Genomic DNA, 12387 nt, shown 5'->3' with positions numbered 1-12387 from the left:
GCCTCTTGATGGGCTGCTGTCATGCTCTTAGAATGTTGAGGAAGAAATTGCTGGAGAGTGACAGAAGCATTCTAGGCAATTCAAAATCAGCTGAGAGAAGCTGAGGGAGAAGGAATGAGATTCAGTTAGAGTGAGTTGAGGGAGTTAGATGGAGGGTGGGCCGAGGGTTAGCCTGAGTAGGACTTCATGATTAATGTTCATTGTTCCATTTGTTTCAATAGTAATTCACAAATCCTTTGATGACTACTGTCTCTGACTCCTCTGTAAGTGTGAAGTAAGTGTGCCAGTTCCTCTGACTGTGCTGGGGCATGACTAACACCATTGTATTATGTTACTGATGGTAATAACTTGTCAACAGCAGACTTTTTTTCACACAAAAAGAGCGTAAGGGATGCAGTTTATGTGTGTTCCCAAAGAGTAAGCTTTATTCCAGAAGATATATCATTTATCTAAAATACAATTTATTTTTCATCATGCCTTGTCCAAACTTTCAAGGATCACAGTATACTTTGGGCCAAGCCTGGTGAGACAACAGCCTCTAAAACTGCTTAGGAAACTAAGTTTTGTATTCTCAGCTGTTAACATCTTAGGGCGAAGGTGAAGCTGAAGCCAAGTTCTCTCATATCTTCATTCCTCAGTTTAACCTGTTCAGTGTCAGCTCAGAGGCCACTTTATTATCCATATGTATTTATTTGTGGAAGAACTTGAATCTCACAGTTCCCTTCAAAAATGTGAAAGTTCAACCTGTGGACAGGGGAAGCGGAGTGCAGAAGAAGCCCCACCTCCTTGTGCACTTATCCTTGTGACCATCAGCTCTGACCACCCTGTGTGGACCATGCTGTTTCATTGGTGGTGATGCAGGTGTGCTGGTGAAACAATACTTACCAGAAGTGCAACTGCATGGCAGATAATTCTGCAAGAAGAGGAGTTGGGGAAAAGATGGCATATCAGGAGGTTGGCACGGGCATGCCATGTCCAAATCTCGAATTTGCTTCCTCAGCATGCTCACAGAACCAGCACAGTCTGAGGCCTGTCCTGGGGCAGGGGCTCTTAACTGTCTCCCATTCGAAGCACTTCACATAAGCTATCTCAGCACCCCTTACAATCATCACGTAAAATAAGCCCACAGTATTATTTCCATATTGCAGGTGGGAGTCTGAAGCCAAGAGAACAGTGGAAATTGTAGCTGAATGAACTGTTTAGAGGAATGAGACCTCAATAGTCTGGGCAGATCACAACCTTTATCTAAACAACTCTTACCTCTTACAAATCTTCTCTTGCAAATCAAAATTGGCTGTCATGCAGTAACCTTTTTTTAAAAAAAAAAACCCACAAAACTGGTTTATTGGTAAAAAAGTAACCAGTTGTGTTTTGTTAGCAGACCTTGTTTTCAAATGACAAAAAGCAGTGTTAAAGTATTGGTCAAATTTATTAGGACATTTATTAGGGGAAAATTCTACAGTGCTTGCAGTTGGAAAGCACACAACAAGCTGCAGGTCTTTCTTTCACGGTGTTTTCTGAGCCCTTCATAAAAACTTTCTTGTGACATCACACAATGGTTCATCATTTGCACCAAAGCCCTGTCTCCAAGAGTGGACTTTGGCCAAGCTAAGATGAATCAGAGGATTGGAAAGAGTTCTCTTTTTCCTTTCTGGTTTCCAGCAGCTCCACAGACAACAGATACCTAACACTCTATGCCACTTAAAACTGCATCTGCATTAGAACAAACTTATTGACCAGCTGTGTGCTGGAAGCAACCAAAGGCCAGCTGACCCATGAAGAGAGCCAGTGCCAAGCCTTCATCATAGATCCTGATCTACACCATTGGTCTTCAACTGGCAGGTTGGTATCTATCACCAGCTCGCAGCCTGATCAAAGTTCAGTTGCATTAGCAGCTGCAGCACCATAGACATGTATGGCAAAAGAAAGAAAGAAAAAGAAAAGGGTTTCCAAATGCATGCTTGGATTAAAGGCGGATCCCAGGTCTGAAAAGATTGAAGACTACTGACATCCACAACAAACAGTTTTGAGTGCAGTCATAGTGTCACTGCCCAAACCAGAGCAATGCTATCCTGAAATGTTCTGGACCACCGAGATTCTAGCTGAAGAGGTGCTATCAGTCTCATGACTCATCCTTGGTCTTGAAGGAATCATGACACAGCAGATAAGGCCACTTAGCTGCTAAGACCTCCACAACCTTTTAATCTGCTTTTAGCAAAATAAGCAATTGCCATCAAGACATAACAGAGAGCCAGTGTGGTGTAGTGGTTAAGAGCGGTAGTCTCGTAATCTGGGGAACCGGGTTCGCGTCTCCGCTCCTCCACATGCAGCTGCTGGGTGACCTTGGGCCAGTCACACTTCTTTGAAGTCTCTCAGCCCCACTCACCTCACAGAGTGTTTGTTGTGGGGGAGGAAGGGAAAGGAGAATGTTAGCCGCTTTGAGACTCCTTAAAGGGAGTGAAAGGCGGGATATCAAATCCAAACTCTTCTTCTTCTTCTTCTTCTTCTTCTTCTTCTTCTTCTTCTTCTTCTTCTTCTTCTAACAGCGAGTCCCAGAAGATGTGATGTAGCAGTCAACATGGCACCCCTCCAAATTAGCTGGACTTCAGCTCCCATCTTTTGTGACCACTGGCTGGGGCTGATGGGACTTAGAGTTCAACAATTGCTGCCCCTGTAATATAGATTCTTTACCAACAAGGACAGCAATATTCTTATTCGATGTGATCTGATAGATGATATGATCGTACACCAACCCCCTTTCACATACTTACAACCTTGTTAAGCCCTAAGATAATTGGCCCTAAAAAGATTAATGACCCACACAGGGGTTGTGGACCGTGGGTCAGACAATGAAGTCTTTGAGCACCCCACCCCTTGCCTCCTTTCTCCATGGGTGCAGTAGCCTTTTGGTCCATTTTTTTATTTCTTAAATTGAAAGTCTCACTTATTCTAAAGCTGAATTTGGCAGCCAGCCCAGAGCCAGATGGAACTTAACTGCTTTCTAAGAAAAATGTGAGCAAGGGAATTGCAGTTGGATGCTGTAATTTCTTCACCAGGGCATTAATTTCCTTGCACGATCTCTCCTCTCTCCCCCTACCCTCCGCATCTCCTGTTTTCCTCTCATCTGTAAATTTTTGTGTGCAAAAGCCAAGAAAACTATCAAGCCTCTTATGATTATTATTATGATTATTGTGATTATTATTAGGGGAAATTAAAATAAAATGACAGCTGTGTTTAAGTTTGGAGAAAAAAGGCATAACTGGCAGAGGTGGAAAACAAAATATGTGCTGTATAGTCATGGCAAAAGAAGAAAGTACACAACAGTCCATCACTTTGCTTCATGTGTTTGAATTATTGTTGCTAAAATATTTGTTCTTGAAAACAGAGGAAGGGCTAGGTTGACCCACTCACTGGTCTTGCCAACCCCAGGGAGGCTTTGTGCCCAAATTGGTCTCTGAGCAAAGGCGAGAGCAGAATTACCCCTGAAGTTCTGCCTGAAGCAAGCTTTGGAACAAATGCAAAGTGAAATACCGGAAGATTTCCAAGGGAAGGTGAAAGGGTTTCAGCAAGACCAGCACAAGGGTTGGTGGAGGTCTGTACTACCCTAGATTTCCATGGGAGTTTGCCCAAAGCACAATCTGAAGATAATTGCCAGAAACCAAACAGCTGGGAAATTTCGAGAAAAGTCCAAAAGGTCTAGTAAGGATTTCTATGGAATTTCTCTGAAGCTGGATTTCGAACTTTGTAAGGGAGAGGTTTCTTTCCCATATGAAGAGACAGAAGGTGCGCTCTGTGTGTGCTTGGGTGGGTGGTTGCACAGTGTTTATGTGCATTTGTGTGTGTATGTCTGTGTGCAAGAGGTTAATAATGCCTGAAACAGAAGCTGTGCCTTCATTCTAACAGCAGTGGCAGCTGGTAAAGTGACTTGCTGGTGGGAACAGTGGCGTGTCTCTGTGTTGTAGCAGGGGTGAGGGAAATTCCTTCCATCACTGGGAGTTAGCAATGTAGGCAGGGTGTATCTCTGTCAGCCCCAAGCTAGTGTGTGGTTCTGACAGGCTAGCTGTCCCTGCTGATGTCATCAGCAACCATGTACTTCTGTGGTGCTGTTGACTGAGGTGTACCTCAGTCACTATGCGTGATGTCCAATACTTCCAATTGTGTGTCGAGGTCCCCAAGCCACCCCAATAAAACACAATTCACACAGATTTTTTTGTTTTAGGTTTTTGGCATAATTTTGGCCACAACTTAAAATTAAATTAAAATACAAATAAATGTGAGTGGTTGCTTAGGCATTGGTTACAACTATCTGACCCTGCCCAGGGACAGACTGACATTCACACACCTGCGAAAATCAGAAAGGGAAAACATTTGGGGGAGAAAGATGCCCTCACCTCTCCCCAAATGCTCCGAGGGGCTCTTGCGTGGCCCTAGCCCCTTGACAGGGGTTCGGACAAAAGCTTGGCGAGCCCCTGGATTCTTTTAATGGAATACCCTTGCAGCAGCAGCATTGGAGGGGCAGGCACAGCTAATCCATGCCCCTCCACCAACCAATTCATAAAACCAATGCCTAACCGCAACCTTACAAGTTGTGACGATTTGCTATGCAGTAGTCATAAACCAAGTGGCACCAGCCAATCAGCCAAATGGACAAAATTCCTGCCAGGCTCCTGCCCCCAAAGCAGATGACCCCATGACAGGCATAGCAAGGTCAATGCAAACAACCCTAAATATAGGGAGGGTGGGCGGGTGATCCGATGTGTGCAGCTAAAAGAGGAAGCGCAACGCTGCGCGCAGGGAATATAAGACTTCTTGGCTGCCCATCACAAAATGGCAATACCAAATTCTCCCCAATGACTAGAAGAGCCCAATCACAATGGTGGCCAACTACTTTTACCTGCCCAGCAACAGTGGGATGTCTTGTTAAACCCCACCGCAACACATGCTCTCCATGAAGGAGAACACACTTTGGTAAAGTACATTGCTGGCCACTATGTAGAGTGTTTTCAAGGAACTTGCCACGTAAAGGTATCTGCTCGTCTAGTTCTTCTCTCACCTCCCTTTCCAGTACAAGTCCCTTAGAACTAAAGTGCTTTGGTTCAACCTAGTTCAACCCCAGCCTGCAAGAGTTGGGGGGAGTACAAATGTGTTCTCAGCATTACCAAATGTTGGTAATATGATACCTTTCAGCAGACCAGGGTATATCACGAAGACTGCACAAGCTTTCAAACTGCCACAAAGTTTGCACACAAACCTTTAAAAGAGGTGCTGGCTTGCTAAGAGACATAACATTTAACAACCTGCTTATCTAACACATTAAAAAATTGGACAAAGGAGGAGCTGAGGAGTTTTCTTGGAACTGTCCACTCAGTTTTTTGGCTTCTTCAACTTCACATTATATATGTACACAAATAATCATATTATGGATGATGGAAAGAGCCCCAGCATCACCAGGGGCTCCTTTGTCATGTGGATTACAGACTGTGGCAATGTTATAGTCTATTTTCAAGAGTTCAGAGTGAGCAAAGATGCACAGCCACAGGCCTCTGCAGTGTTGATGGAATGTGGTTATTGATTTGAAATAATGGCAATCTTGAATTAGTCCCATCCATATTCCATTGGTTTTGTGGCATCTCCATGTAGCCACATCTGACTGGCTATGTAGAATTGTGATGTCATCATGCTGATCCCTGACTAGCTGAGATCACATAATGGAGGAGGAGAAGCCCTTAGAGCCCCCAAGGCTTAGAAAATAATATGGAAGGAGCAATAAGGTAAGCAGGTGTTATAAACAATCACAAACAAAATACTTACATTCAAGCACTTCAGTGGAGTTTCATGCCCACTCTTGAGCACCACTTTCACGAAGCAAAGTTTTGTATATGCACATTTGGCGGAATAGACCCCTGTAGTGCCATACAGAATGCAACTCAAGAACGTTAGGCATTCACCTAACAGAGTCGTGGAGCTCCTTGAACTCTTGGAAATCAGAAAAGGCATACAAGGAAAACAATAACTAGGAGCCCACAAGGACAACTGTGGGCAGTGCAGAGCCCAGGTGGATTGCACTGTGTCTATTTATATATTAAAAGCTTGCCACAATTGCCTCAGGAACAGTTCATCTGATTCAGTAACATGACACTATCTCCCTTGTTTTGACAGTTGCCTTCAAGGAAAGCTTGGTGGTTTCAGTGCAGCATGTTTTGAAAACAGTCATAAGGATCCTACCCTGATCCTGTAGATTGAGCCAGGGAAAAAAGTAGTGTGTAATATCATCAGTGTCAGACTCTCATTCCAAAACTCGTGTTTCAAAAGGAGCAGATGAGCCCAGTGGATAAAAATCCCTGCAACTTGAAAATCAGGTGCCAGTTACCCGCAGACAAGTGCTCAGGTGGCTTTTACCTCACTCACAGATTCATGCTGATCCATGTTGTAGTGGAATGTGGCTGTTTCATTTCCTGGTGCCTGTTTCCAGAAGCCCTTGCACAGCCTGTAGCCTGAGCAACACAGACCAGGCCTTTCCAGCCACCACAGCTGAAGAAGGGGGCATGAATGGCAAAGAGGGCTGTATCTGCAACATCCAAACTATGCAGAAATGTTGCCTGATGGGAATTTTCCCAATGCATGGAAGCACCCAAAGCCTGTCAGGCTGTGGCCCACACATGGAACAGATTAAATCCTTTCATCCCGCCACTGACTTCCTGTGCAGAACAATGAGCTGGTCCTCCCCCTTCTGCTGCTGAGCAGTGAACTACAGAGGAGAAAGAGGACAACTGAGGTGAAAAGAGAGTCTGGTTTGCACTGTTCAAACACATGGGCCTGGTCTGCAGTCTGCTTTGGTGCAAATAGGTGGAGCCAGATGCAAATGAAGGCAGGACTCCTGCACCTTTCGCCATCAAAGAAATACTTTTGGGGCTTGTTGCTTAGGGATGAGAAAAGCTGCCCCTGTTGAAATCCTCTAGCAGGGAAATCTGTGGCTCATCAGATGTCATTAGACTCCAACTCCCATCAGTCCCTGCTTAGTGTGACCAATGGAATACTTTCCAATATCCTGGGTACCAAAATCAGGACACTCCACTTTTGGTCCTGAGAGCTGACTTGTGCCAGACCAGAAATGGAGCATCTTCCAGTCCAGCACTCTGGTGTGAGCCAACTGACTCATGCCAGAGTGCCAGACCAAAAGACAGAAGTCAGGATTGGCTTCTGTAATTCCAGGATGTCCTGCTTAGACTAGGACTGTTGAGTGGTATGGCAATGGTCTGAGGCAATGGGCGTTGTAGTCCATCAACATCTGGGGGCTGCAGTTTCCCCATGGCTGTGCTAAAATGTACAGGAGATCTGGCTTCGTCTGCTTCTGGGTGTGAACCAGTGAGGTGTATCTCAGTCTCGTTCTGTTTGCGCTGCCTTGTTCATTAATCTTGGTCTTTCCTTCCTGCCTAGATCTCACTCTCCTCTGGGAAGGGTTTGCAATTACAGGGGCAGGTGCTACTTTGCCTCTTATGTAATGAAAAATTTTAATGGTTTCCTTCCACACCTGTCAGGAAGTCTGGAAGTGTGATATTCTCTTAGTCAGAGCCAATCAGCGTTGCTGCTCCAGCGTTCTCTACACTGCCACTTTGCTACACAGACCATCTGCTGAAGACTTGCTCTTGCTCTGTGTGAGCAAGAGTGGACTTTGTCAAATAGCCTGCTCTGACCACCTCAACATCTCTGCCCCCCTTCCCCCCTCTATCTTCAAATCTTGCTTTTCTTTGTATGGAGGGTTTTCATGGTGCTGCGTCTTGTAGTTTTGATTCCCCTTAAATGAGTCAACAGAGGAATTTTGAAGGAAGCCAAAGGATTTTCAGTGTAAAATGCCTTCTGCCACAATGCTCCACACAAGCTTTCACCAAGCTGGTAACCTCTAGGTGCTTTGGATTACAATTCCCATCAGCCCCAGCCAATACAACAGAAAGCACTACATTGGCAATGGCTGTTGTATCCATTTACCTGAGATAAATGCTATTGAACTTCTTTTGAATGGACATATTCAGGATTGCTCTGTCAGTGGTCCCATCTGTAATATACATTTAAAGCAGTGTCGAGTCACTTTAAACAGACATGGCTCCCCCCCCCCCCAAAAAAAACCATCCTGGGAACTATAGCCTGTTAAGGGTGCTTAGAGTTGTTAAGATATTCCTATTCCCTTCACAGAGTTCCCTGGGAGTAGAGCTTGATTATTAGTCTACTCTGGAAACTGTAGCTCTATGAGAACCACTTTCAGTAGCAGTCAGCAAGGCAGGGTAGTGGAGCTAACCAGACCTCCTATCACTGGCATTGCTGTGGAGTTCTGGGAAGAGGAGGGCTCAGGCAGTGGTGAGGTTGGTGCAGTACACTCTTGTGCTCCTGCCAGACCTTATCACCACCTGACAATAGGAGGTCTGACCACTACTGGTCATCCTCCAATTCAGCAAATCAGGGCCCAAAGTGAATCTTGTGTTGAGTGCGCATTCCTCATAAATGGATGGCCTGCATACGTATGAATTCAGGCAAGGTATCATTTATTACAGCTTCCCAAGTTTGCTGGAGACTAAGCTATCTATGTTGTTCTTCATAAAACAGACTTCTGGCATGTATTCTATGCTAGAGTCGCCCTTGCTAATGTCACCTTTTCATCTGGACCCCGTAGCCAGGTCTTATGAGTGGCTTTCTCTACATAAATACGAATTGATACTTTTTTCAGTGACAAAGAGACAAACATCATCGTCATCACTGCAAATCCAGCTGCTGTCGAAGCTACAGCAACAGGGACTAGTTGGAAAATCGGCATGTACCATATATTTGTCCGGGAGTGAATAATATCTGTGAATCAGGAGTAGGGATCCTGTGACCCTCCTGATGTTGTTGAACTCCAACTCCCATCAGCCCCAGCCAGCATGAGCAATAGTCAAGGTGATGGGAGTTGTAGTCCAGCAGCATTTGGAGGGTCACAGGTCCCGCACCCCTCATGTAAAGTGTAAAAAAAGAACCATTCATTGAGTTCTCTTCTCTGTCCTTTCTTCTCTTCTATCAGCCAGTAGATGATACACAGGGAGGGGTGGGGGATGGGGAGACAACTCACTTGAAAGGTTATTCCTTCCAATAGAGGGAAGATAATATTTCCAGTGGGAAGGAGCAGCTCAATTAGTAATTCCTTTGCTGTTTCCTCTGAAGACCGCAACCTGGAACTTCAAAGTGTCCCCTTAATAAAGGCCAGCAGGAAGTTCTGAGTTCAACCTGCATTTCAAAAATGTAATGACATGATTGGTTGGTTTCCAGGAATTAGCTCATGTTGATCCTGCCACACACATCTCCACACTGTGTTCAGATAACAGGATCAAGCCAAATAAATGAAAACCACCTTTCGTCCAATATCACTACACGCATCTTAATCATAATGGCAGAGTCTTCAACCTGCCAGTGCTTGTCATTATCTGATAACTAGGCAGGAATACAGTTCAAAAGGATGGCCCTGGGCCATGTTCTCTGTGCATTTTGCAAGCCAATTGCTAATCACTGTAGTTCATTATTCCTGTTAGTTAATTTCATCATCCCACTGTGTTAGCCTAGCAAAGCTACACTGAGAGACTATTTACTTCCCTTGCGGAAGAGTGAATGAGGGGGAACCCCTGTTTCTCACCAAATGGTTTGCATTTGGTCAGTGTTATTATATTAGGTAATACTGCTCAAGGATATGAATGGAAGTTTCATAGTGTTTTCAGGCACTAGGCCTGTTGGCAGACAAACTCTGCGTTACAAAGATGTCTGCAAACATGGCATGAAGGCTGGCAACATCAACCCCATCATATGGGAATCTCTTGCAGACAATTGCAGTGCCTGGGGACAGGCAATCAGGTTATGTATCCACAGCAGTGACCAGAGAAGGAATGACAGCTGGGAGGAGCACTGAGAGAAGAAACGCCATGGGCCAAAAATGGACACCTTCATCTGCCCCACCTGCAATAAAACATGTCTCTCCCATATTAGTCTCTACCACCACAGCAGGCTCTGTAAATCTCCAGTGGTTTGCAGACTCACTCTTCCACTGTCTCCCGAGACAGACAGATGCCAACAACAAGTTCTCACCACCATGCAGGTTACCAGTTCAAACCTGAGCTGTTAACTGGCAGCCCAGTTGCTGTCCCAAAAGCTTGTAACTTAGAACTGCAGGCATGGTGAAAACCAATATGTGTTCAAGGACACAATGATTGCAGACAAACAACTTTCATAAAAGTTAAATAAACATTACTCTCCCATTGAAGCACAATAATGTTCAGACAGATGCTAGATTAAACCAGTCTCCCCCAACCTGGCTCCTTCTAGATACTGCTGGACTGCAACTGCCTTCAGCCTCAGCCAGCATGGTCAATAGTCACAGATGATAGGAGTCACAGTCCAACAACATCTACTTGGGCACCAAGTTGGGGAATGCTGGTTTAAACCCACTCAACCCTCCACTTCCAACTCCCCCAGGCCAATCTAAATAGGTTTTATTAATCAAGCTTAAACTTCAATAAGTCTCCAAGGGGATAAAGTTTCGTAAGTAAGTAGGGTCAATGCCAAGAATGCTTTTTCTGCCTGCCTTGCTGTCTGATGCTGGCACACCAGTAGTATTTTTGACAGAGCTCCGACATTTTATACTGTCAAGGCTACCTTTCCCCCGTATGTTCTTCTCTGAACATTATAGAACATGTTGGAGAAAGTGGCCTCTGCAGTGGAATGGACCATATCTCCTGAGGCCCAAACCAGCACCTTGAATGGTATCTAGGAAAATGGTGAAGTGCTGTTGTAATGTAGCCAGGTGAAAAAGAGGACATAATAATGGCTGTGCAGAAGACAGCATTTCTGTTGAAATCACTTGTAAGACAAGCAACACCTGCTGAAATTCCTTCTGCTGCACAACTCTCAGAGGTGCATCCTTTCCCAACCTTGTGCCCTCCAGATGTTGTTAGAGTCAAGCTTTCATCAGCCCCGCCAGCACTGGCCTTATGTTCAGGGATGATGGGAGTAGTCATTCCATTTCCCCGTATGGGTAGACTGCTGTGTTGTGAACCAGTTCCGCTTTGCCAAAAGGGGTGAACTGCAGTTGGCCAGATCCACAGCCACGACTTGCCATGATCACAACTTCGATTCTGAAGCCAAGCAGCATATGAAGGTACATATCAAGCTTGAGGTTATTATAAACCTGAGGAACCAAAGTGAGAGTACGAAAGGAGAAGGATAGAAGATAGAGAGGGGATTTATTTTGTTTGCTGCTAATAAGCTCTGGGCTTTGGGAGGGTTAAAGGGAGTCATTTGCAAGAAGTGTGCCTTGAAATTCATCGCCTGTTAATGGGTGTCAGCTGTCTTTCTGTTTGCCTGCTCAGAGGTGAGTGTCAGGGAGGCATTTCTGCCAGGAACTCCTTTAGCTGTTGCCTTATATGGTTCTCTCATACACATATACACAGGTGGCAGGAAACCCTAAGATCATCTTCCACTGAAAGATCTGGTGCTGAAATGCAGAGAAACAGAATAGTCTGAAAGGCCAACAAAGAATCAGAGATGGTCCAAAAGATTAGATCATGTTGTTGCTGTTCTATTTCTTCACATGGAAACACTTCAGGATGGCCTTGTTCCAGAGTAGACAGAGCTCCTGTAGAAGGGAGAACCTTGCAAAGGACAGCTCCTTGCATCATAACCGGGAAAAGTTGCATGGGGTAAAAACTCTTCCTCTTTATAAACCCTGGGTTCCCGAACGGCTTGGCTCCTGAACAAATTGGCTCCCAAATGTTGCAAACCTGGAAGTAAGTGTTCCTGTTTGCAAATGTTTTTTGGAAGCTGAACATCTGTTTCGACTGTTGTCATTGTTTCTGGGGCCAATCAGAAGCCACGCCTTGGTTTGTGAACATTTTGGAAGTCGAACGGACTTCCATAATGGATTGAGTTCAGGAACCAAGGTTTCACTGTAGTTTATTGACATTCTCCATTATAGCAGCAAAACAGACAATAATTCACACAGAACACTTCCATTGCTAATATACTGGAGCAATAGATTCAGGAACATTTGGGAGTTGCAGTGCCCACAAAGAGGAATTCTGTCCACAGTGTGCTATGATATTCTCATGATTTGCATCAGGGGTAGCCAACATGGTGCCCTCCACATATTTTTGAACTGCAATTGCTACCCCCTGTTCTGCATACTGCTGACCAGATGCAAGAGCCTGAGGCTCCTCCTCCTTTCATAGTTTCACATGGAAGTGACATGGGCTGCAATTCCTTCTTCTGTTCAAAGCTGCAGGAGCCCTGCTCTTTTTTTCACCCTAGCCCTGACATCAGAAATTAAACCCTCCTAAAATAAAGCAACACCTGGCGATCACAAAAGTAGAGTGTGAA

This window comes from Podarcis bocagei, assembly GCF_964188305.1.
Source record: "Podarcis bocagei genome assembly, chromosome: 1".
Lineage (NCBI taxonomy): Eukaryota > Metazoa > Chordata > Lepidosauria > Squamata > Lacertidae > Podarcis > Podarcis bocagei.
Note: the sequence above shows the minus strand (reverse complement) of the source record.